Source organism: Athene cunicularia, assembly GCF_003259725.1.
Source record: "Athene cunicularia isolate RWA chromosome 4 unlocalized genomic scaffold, athCun1 chr4_part1, whole genome shotgun sequence".
Taxonomy (NCBI): Eukaryota; Metazoa; Chordata; class Aves; order Strigiformes; family Strigidae; genus Athene; species Athene cunicularia.
In genome coordinates, this window is record NW_020799098.1 from 13,965,120 (window position 1) to 13,975,251 (window position 10,132).

General features: G+C 39.0%; 1 protein-coding gene across 3 annotated transcripts in view; it reads right to left on the minus strand.

Moving 5' to 3' along the window:
• Positions 1-9,703, minus strand: part of SLC2A9 (solute carrier family 2 member 9) — a 133,871-nt gene extending 124,168 nt beyond the window's left edge. For 2 of the 3 annotated variants that reach the window (XM_026847171.1, XM_026847169.1), the window contains exon 1: positions 9,621-9,703. The gene's annotated coding sequence lies outside the window, so the exon portion shown is untranslated. Of the gene's footprint in view, positions 1-5,057; positions 5,100-9,620 lie in introns of those variants that run through there. The other variant, XM_026847170.1, reaches the window with a different exon arrangement.
• Between the last annotated feature and the right edge of the window lie 429 nt (positions 9,704-10,132).

Sequence of the window (10,132 nt, forward strand, 5' to 3'; positions counted from 1 at the left end):
CCCCCCCCCCCCCCCCCCCCCCAACAAATTCTGAACGTGAAACTTGCAAGTCTGCTACACAACCGTAAGAAGTCTACTCAATAGATTAAGTTTAAAACTGCTCTTTGATCTTCCATAACATGTCATGTATCAACTAAGATGAAGACAACATATTAATCCTGTCCTTGAAAGAATCTTCTCCGTGGTGTTTAATCTTCAGATTAAACAGTGTAAGAAACATTACATTGTATTTTGAAGAAACACTGAGAGCAAATATCCACCCTGTAGTTTAATAACCAATTATCAACAAATGGTGTGACATTTAAATAGAATCAATACTGGTTTATCAACTGCCCCAGAACAAGCTGATAATCTCCAGGCAAACATGATAATACCACTGCACTCAGTTTTTCCAACTTTGTTTTCAAAAATCTTAATAGACATAGAGAGAAGTGCCACCATGGAAGAGGGAAACACCATGAATTTGCCTAAACTGAAGCTCCTTAGTCTTCCCTACTTAGTACAGATTCTGTTTGTTATTTCCCCTTCTTCCCTAACAGGGAACAGATCAATTCTCAAGCAGTTAATAACAGCTGGAAATCTTGCCTGATTGTTTCATTAGGCTGCAAAAGCACAACTCAGGGAAATGGGAACAGTAGAAATCTAACTTGTGTAATTACTGTTGCAAAAGAGTCATGCTGTTTCTAGCCAGCCTGTAAGAAATAGCTATCTAGTGTGCCAGATTAAGATAGACAAACTTTTAATGTAGCCACTATTACTCCTGTATGAATTCTTACTGTGTGAAAGGAAGCAAAATGATGACACACCATATAGACATAACCTCTCTCACTACGATACCTGCCATCATAACTGTCTTGGGTGGACACATAAGCCATACACTGTAAACATATATGCTATTTTCATGGAGTACCCTAAACATATGTAACTCCTTGAAACACTTCAATACTGGAGTGCTGGTGTCAGCTCTAGTTTGATATGTTCTCAGTGATCCTCATGGCAGCAAAGTAGTGTAAATGCTATATTCTGTATATCTAAGAAACTTTACACTTCTCTCAGAATAGGAATTTGGAAAATTTTGGTGATCATCTCCATTCAGTCTCCTGTGGTTGTTCTTTTGTTACTATGGTTTACTGTTCCACCCCTCACAGAATTTGGTCAAGGCATAAATTTAGTTCCTGAAGCTCCTTAAACTACTGCCCCTGTCTTGCCTTTCCTCATATTTCTGCAAGACCAGAACATGATGTTATCTGAGGCACAGTTCTGCCCCATGGCCCCCACATCCTCATGTCTTGGTTTGTCACTTAATGGTTTTGATTACTATTTGTTTCCCCGTAGGTGCAAAGCTCTACCACAACATCCTGCTGTCTGCAATTATCCTGGCCTCAACTTTGCTTGAAACCCTAGCTTTCGCTCTTCAACTCCTTTCTCTGTGTAGAAGTAATTTAGACCTACTTCCCAGTTGGAATAAATATATGATGTGCTGTTCCTCATCTCTTTCTGGGGACATTACATTATGCTCACACTTTACCCCAAAATCCACAACAGCAGATACTTATGCCAAAGACTGTTTACCACATCAGACCCTATAGCATACAGGCCTCATTAAGTGACCTCTGTCCTGACCTACATTGGTTGGTTAAAGCCTAGTATCATTTGTGGGTTAGGATATACCAAGGACAAGATAACCTCTCAAATCTGAGGTTAGATTGCAGCACAGTTACATGCACATCTTTGCTCTGACTCATGCCTGTACACATAGTTCCATAGAAGCCACAGCCCCCTCTGGCTAAATCAAGACTTGTTTGTGTTATGCAAGTCTGACCACAGATTTTTGAGACAGCAGATTATATATGATGTTACTCCTCAGATATACACTTGTCTGTTGCATTGGGCTGTATGTGAAAGTGAATATGGAGAAGACTGACTGCATTTGAGCACCAACCATCCAAACCTATTCTAATTCACCATCACCTCTAAACTGATCTCAACTACTGATACAAATTGTTGTTCTATCCAGGTTGCCAAGGAAATGCTTGGAGATCAAAGCAAGGGAGTTTGCAGATATGAGTAGTGAAAGGGATAATTTGACAGCTTCAAATAACTGCTGAGACGGAGAACAAGACCTCACAACTTTCAATCACATGCTGCTTAACTTCTTTTTTCTAAAACCCAAGGAGGGAGAAATCTGGCTGTGACTTTCTTTTAAGCTGCCCTCCTCTCTACAACATGTTCTTTCATGTTTGCAGGGATTGCCTTGAGATACTGACAGCTCAGCAGATAAACATTTATTTAACTATAGTTGCTCCTCTTCAAGGTTACTGTGAGGCATTTTCACATGAAATGGAACCACTCGGTTTCTGTATCAGTGCAGGATGACTCCAAACCCTTTGTCTAAGAGTTGATACCACTCTTCAAAGTGTTCTGGCAATACATGCTCTGTGTTATGATCTCATCCTATCTGCTTCACTTGCTCAAAGTCTTCAATAAGTTATTTTTTAATCCTTTTGGAAACCAGTTTGCAATGCAAAAAATTTGTACAGGAATAGTTTCCTATTATAGAACCTGAATTTTTTCAGCACTAAATCAAGGTATCTTCCAATATTACCTATTTGTTCTTCCTTTTAAACTTAAAATGTGTAGTTGTTGAATGACCACAAAGAACCCTTGCCAATCTGTAAACTAAGAAGCAGTAAAAAAGTAATGGAACAGCAATAAACATTTCTTTCCCAAACTCTGTGGCGCAACTCAAAATCCTTCTGCAATCATAGCAAGTTGATTTAACAACTCACTAGTTATACAAATCTCTACTATTCTTCCTCCTACCCATTGTTGGTGATGTTTGTTCATAAAATTTCTTCCTAGTAAAACTCTAGGATGAGTCAAAAGCTTCATTGCCCCTTCCACTGTAACACCAGGGTTAGGAATGAGGAACAGCTTCTGGCTTACTAAGACAAATCTGTGAGGGAGCCACGTCCCTGGATAGGATTCTTTTGTTTCAGTGCAGTGGGGAAGAAAAAGAAAACCCTGTGCTCCATTACTTGTCCATTTTCTTGTTTTTCATTCATGGACTAATTTTCCTGACTTGAAAACCAGAGTTCAAGATAAACTCTTTTCAGATTATAGGATTATTGCCTAGCACCAGAAATAAGGAGTTCATTTCTCTCTCTTATCTGCCACTTTTTACTATGAACAAGGACTAAAGATTAATCTTCAGTGATTTACTGTATGTTTATTGAACATATAATCTGATGTTTTGTTACTGTAACATGACACTCACTGAGAGACATACATCCCTGAGGTACAGAGAGATAAACAGGTGATGAGGGTCTGGCACTGGATAGGGAAGACCACCCCATGCTTCAGCACAGTGCTATTCAGAAGGTTTTGGTTTTGAGAGAAAAAAAAGAGCACAACCCAAAAAACCACAACCCACACAAATTACCAGAACAGAGAAGCAGACATTTTCCATCCTTAGGTTTTCTCCGTACAGCCACTTTGTGCCTCCTCTTCTCCCCTTACCCTCACCCACTATGCCTGAGCAACACAGACTAAATCTCATCTCCAGGCCGAGGGCCAAAACTCTCCTCAGTGTGAGGAGGAAAGGAAGGGGTGAATGGGGAATATGAGGTTGGCAAGACTAGAACATGATCTTATAGGTAGAGAGCTAATACTGTGTGGACTAGGAGCCTGGGAGTTATCAGGTCTTGGTGTTTAAGAAGCAAACAGGGCTGCATGCAGTCGCTAGCATCAGCTCGCTCTCCTGTTCCCTGCCAGTGGCACTGAGCAAGCCAAGCCAACTATTATGGATATCTGAGACTAACAGGAACATTTGGATTGTATATGTATTTTAATTCATCCTCTTACATTACAGCTAGATACATCCACTAGGATAGTCACCAATACCAGGGGGAAGTGCTTACTGCCACACTATAGTTCTTGGCCAGCCTAACTTCCAGCTCTGAAGCCTTAGAGCTTTGAACTCTGTGACTTAGTGCAAATGGATTTTTTAGCTCTTTCAGATAATTTATTTTGGGATTGAGCCATTATGTGGCACTCCAAAACACTGGGGACAAGCAATGAGAACATTTCTGAACCAACACAGAAAAACAAAGCTCAAAGTAAGCCAGTAAGCAAGCCTACAGATTCCACGTCTGCTTTTGTCAGTTATTGCCTCCTGCCTCTGAGGACAGATGCCCGCAAAAGCACTTGCAGGAGGAAGGTATTTTATAGGCCTTGGATATTGTTCCTCTTAAAAATCTTGAAGTGAAAATTTACTCCAAATCAATTACACCAAAGAGTAAAAAGAGATGGGCTTGTTTTTCTGATCTACTTGACAACTTCAGGCAGTCTGATCTTTGTTTACCTTTCACCCTGTGTGCCTAAGCAAGGGGTGCTTTCTGTGATTTCTTGTTTTCTTCTATCTTAGGACTCAAAGAGATAATGGATAGAGATACAAGATCAGAACCTCAGTTTACACCTACAGAACTTTTCAGTGTTTTTCATGAGAACAGCTTAAATCTTTCCTCCATGAATTGCCTCACCATAAGTAACATGTAAATAAGAATTAAGCCTCTTGACTAAGGAATGTCTTTATTTCATTATGAAGGATATGGTGCAAAGATTTCTCAATCCTGCCTTCCAGTTAAGAAAATATCCTTCACAGTTTTAAAAGTGTAATTAGACCTAAACTAGATCACATAAGATCAAGTGGAGAAATTCCCATTAACTTACACAAATACTTGATCAGCCCTCTTAAATACAAGCAAGCAAGGATACAAGAGTCCCTAACTATCTGTTGCAAGTTTTCATATATATTACTACACACTCTAAGAAACCACCATACCTTTTTTCTTTAGGTCTTACTATTGTAAGATTATTTCTTCGTGTACTGGTTAGCATACTTATGCCAGACCCCAAGTTTATAACTCAGAATTTGTGCCAAAGAACTGAAATTCCCAATTTTTTAAAAAATAATAAGCATTTTACTGTGCTTGAAGACAGAAGCAATTTACCATAAAGCCACTTGCCAAGTTAGCATATGATTTATCTATACTTACATCAATTAAAGAAAGCATTAGAGAATTTGTCGTCTCCAAGGAACGCCGTGGTTACGGAACAGTGCCTTCAGAAGATAAAAGCTATGGCATTACATGCACAGACTCCTCTCAATGAGAAGATTTCCCTTAAAAACAAACCTTTTTTGAATCAGTAAACAGATGAGTGATTGCTGGTCATCCTCTGCTGTGCTGGCACTCAAGAGAAAGGATGAGAAAGTGAAGAAAGAGCCTCTTCCTTCCCTCCTAGTCAGCAGAATGGGCTCCAGACAGTGTTAGGAAGGACAGCCAAGCCTATGTTGGCAGTCAAATTTCTATCAGTGCATGGCTGATGGAGGTGGGGGAGGCGTGCCTTGCCGTCCCGATTGTCTAGAAACTGCTAAGGTCTCGTTCTGTCCCTCTCGAGTAGAGTAACCACATTCATCATAAAACACACCTCTCTCTTCACCAAGAAAACTCTCCCTATGCCCTGCACATTCCCTTCCTGCATTGGGGTGATAAGTACTTAGCTTTAAATTTCTCAGGAGGGAAGAAGCTGAATGGTATGTAAGGAACAAAATCAGCTAGTAGGGGAAGAAATGTACAGCAACTAAGCTAATCTGTCTTAATATTAAGCAAACAAATGTGCTAAAATAAAGATGAAAGAAGAAAAATCAGTATAGACAAACCATGCATTGCTTTGTTTCATTAATTTTCCTGTCAGTCAATCTGTTTTACTGTAACACAAGCTTTAAAAAGACAGTAACACCTATCCTAGAAGATCTTAGAGCCAAGAAAAAAAAGTTTCCTATATTAGATTAAAACACTAATATGGAATAAATATTCATTGAAATATCCAGTTATGTACTTGCTATTTTTTGTTTGATCTTACCTTACAGAGAGTTCTGAGGAACACACAAGCTGAGTATTTAAAGAATAAGCACATCTAGAAAATCCTGCATTTTATACCTTCAGTCACATGGATGCTAACAAATTCAGTAAATTTGAAAATGACTCCAGAATCTAGTTGGTTCTTTCAGAATTCTTTTCAAATCAGTATATTTCCCTGTCCGAACTTTACTGGAACTCAGCCTTGGACTCACAACTATCACAGATATTAGCAACTTCCACAGACTCAACACTATCCAGCCAAAGTGACCAGACACTGTTTGAATAGTCACTTACAGAGAACACGCTGTTGTATTTACATTAGTACCTCACTTAAAGGTCTGAGTGTCCTTCCTCTAACATCTGCCAGATCTTCTGGCTTGGATCCAGGAGATGTAATAGCAGTGCCAGTAACACTTATGGGTGATACACCCTTTTTCCCAAAGAACCATTATCAATGATATTAAATATTTACACAGTAGTGACTACAAGCCCCAGGTTTAGCATTCTACTTCACTATCTAGTTGATAAATACTTCTTGGTAGGGAGTTCACAGCACTTTGAATGAAGAAAATAAGAACAAACAAAAGAAGAAAGGGCAAGTCCCAAGTAGTCATGCAATACACTTCGTCTCATCCTGCTCAAACCTCCTGACCACCACAGTACAGGATTATTCTAAAACGATGAGGTTTTTCAGGAAATACTGAACAGTTATGCTAGTTTTCAAGACTGAGTCATGAAGAGTTTGCTGAGGAGTTTGTCTCAGGACTATGCAAACGCTTTAAAGACAAGCATATGCCACGGACAGCGAGTCAGAGTGTGCTGCCAAGTTTGACTCTTATAATAATGTCATTTTTACTGCTTTGGAGATTTACAACTCAGAAACCTGCTGTGAGGACAATGCCAGCAGCTGTTCTTTGTGGGAACAGAATAACACCCACTGCCTGTTCGGGGTTTTTTTCCCCTAAAAACCCAACACAGTTATGATTCCAAAAATGCCACTATTATCACCCATAACAGCCTAGGAAGCGGGAAACTTGGCTTCAGTATCTTTGTCAGCACAAGGAATTTCAGTCTTATTGCTCTAGTTCCTGCAGAAATCAGGCTTAGACTACAGGAGACTTGAAAAGGCACTGCTCCAGCTTGTCCTGATAAAGCGGCACTTGGTGTTCAACAATGAAGATGAGGTTCACTAGGGAAAAATGTGTATCCAAGGGAAAGCTTGAGGCAGTGGCATAAGTGGGTATGGCACTCCAGTGCAGAGCCAGGTTCACAGCCTAGGAGACACCCTTACCAGACAGGTACAAGAAAGACTGTTGTTGGTGTGATCTTTTGCCGAATGATACAGTCCTAAACCCCTCAGCCATTCAAGAGCAGCCGAAAGCCTGTGACTTGGTGTGAGCAAGCCCTTGAAAGTCACTGGAGTGAAGAGAGCATTGAAGCTGCTCCTCCAGCTACATGTCATTGGCTGCCTCTTTCTCAGGTCTGATCCTAGCTGCTGCATTAGGGCATGCAGTAAAGTACACCTGCTCAGAGAGCTTCCCAGCATGCTCAGAGAAGATTCCTGGTTGAAACCATTTCTCTCACTTTAGCCTAAACTAAGCACTATGGCTACTGCAGAAACAGCAGACATCTACAGAGTCAAAGTTGACTGGACTTTTATTAGGTTAGTTTTGAATGCTCCAATTTCATCTAAATTGTGTGTTGAACTAAAACTAATATGCCAAATAAACCCCCATATAATCCTCTTAATCTGCAGTCACCAACTGATCATTGTTCCAGCCTGGAGTCAGATTTACAGGAGATTAGAGAGGAGAGGCTCCAAACTGGCTCAGAGACAAGAGGCAGTGTTAGGCACAGCAGCCCACAGTAGCCACAGAGCTGCCTGCAGGGAAGAGCATCACACAAAACCAGAGCCCAAGACCTCACCTTTCACATTGGGCTGGGGGGTTGTACCTGGTCACTCCCGTAGTGAATATGGGAGTCTCAGGCACTACACTCCTATAGTCACTGCAGGAGTAGCTGCAGATGGGAAAAATAGGCTGTGCACAGACTGTGCAAAAATGAGTCTTGAGAAATTTTCCTATTAACAAGACAAAATGTTGAAAGTGTTGAGACAGCAGGGTGACTATCAAAGGCTGCTAAAACCCTCATTGGTCAAGTTAAACTGAGCTTAGATGTATCCTGGAAGGCCACAAGCCATAGCTGAAAACAATATAGAAAGTATTTAACCCAGTGATTAATCTCTGATCACAAAAGAGCGTGCTGACATTCATGATGTCTCCTGTACCAGATCGGCTTCTTGGTGGAACTGCATGAATGCTTAATCCAGACACTAAAACTTTGGTGAAATAATGGAAGACATTTCATGGACTTTAATACTCACTCCAGTATATTTATGGTCCAGTCCTCTATCCTTATTGTCCACAGGGAATCTTTTACTATATGTATCTGAAACTTATGCTGAACCAGAACAAGCCACACTTAATCTTGGAGCATGGAACAAGGAGTAGAAGGTAAGTAATAACCCTAGAAGATAAGTAAAACCCCAAATTTGGTTTCAGTGTATAATATCTATGTTTTAAATAATTGAAGACTTGGCCTTTTAAATTAACTTGTTTGTTTTTTAAAAACTATTTAACCATGCATAAATGCTTACTTGAAATTGTAAAAAGCACAAGCTCTATTTAGTATTGCAACATTTCTGTAACAGATATATCCGCTCTTTTCATATTTGCATTGATTGTTGCTTTATTCTACTTATGAAGATTACCTGCACCTAAACCAGAGTTTAGTCTTGCATGAGAACTTCCTGTTCTAATACCCCTGTCTGATCCTACTAAATGCATGCTGATACAAGAGGTAGAACTACTAGACTAGATTATGTTAATAAATATGTTCCATTATGCATAATGTGATGAGCTAAGATTTTGTGGAATAAAAATATGCCTCTGGGATTTTATGGTAAATGCTAAGTTTCATTGAAGAATAAATTGTGGTTAATTATGTCTCAAAAGGATGGGACTTCTGGGGTTCTCATTGCTAATGCAAACAGCCACAGTGTCAGTTATTCAGCAGTACTAGCAACTAGAAAATTATCTAAAGGAAAAGACCCTTCTTGGAAGTTGTGCAAGTGCTGTAGGCAGGTCAAGGCACATAAGCATTTCATAACTTTAAGGTCTGTTATAAATAAAAAAGTTTACAGTTGCTTAGCAATGTTGGTTTTGTTTTTTTTGGTTTTTTTTTTTTTTTGACCCCAAAGCCATATCCTGAGTAATTTGAACAGAATAACAGATATAAAGTTGGACATACAAATGGAAGACTTGGAATCTGATCTCTGCCAAGACAACCGTAGTAGATACATTTGAAAAGAAAATATGCACACACCATAAATTAAACTATTACCTCATATACAAGACAAAAACATATCTATGGAGACATCTAAGTGATTTTAAGGAGGCAGTATTAATCAGTATGTAAGGAGTTTGATCATACAAGTTTTAAACATCACAAACCTATGCCAGCTTACAGTATTCATATACAGTTGAAAGAAAACAAAACAATCACCCATCTTTCCACTGCACATATACACTCTTAACTTGCTAGCTCATAATGCCCTATTTCAATATGCCAGTTTATAAAATACTTAAGTATATGGGTAAAAAGCACCTATTTTATTAGATATGGTATTCTACTTACTAGGTTCTTAATTCAGGCTGAAATTTATTCTTTAACACATTCTTCCAACAAGTCTTCAGTATTTCCTCTTCAGCACTGTCAACCCTCTTTTATACTGCTTGTACTAGGAATGATAGTCCATCCTTAATTCAGATAAACTGACTAATTAAGCAAAGCAGTTCAGCTGCATTCCCTCTGCTCAAGTGTTCCTGGAAGGGGAGGAACTCTTCACCCCACTCCTAAAGGAAGTTTCACACCTAGTGACTGTTGGGGAAAATAGACCAATTTCCTCAAGCATTTTTCTATGGATATTGCTCTTGAAAAAAAATTTTAAATACAACATGAATTATATTCGATTTATAGCAAATCCAACAGAAAAATTTGCCTTTTATTTAGTATTTTCGAAAGTTCTCTGATTTCAAACAAAGTAAAATTAGACAAAAATAAACATTAAAAAATTGGTTGGTTCTATAGACACATGATAGGCTAATCCTGAATTATTTCATAATACTTACCTCTTATATTTAAGCATT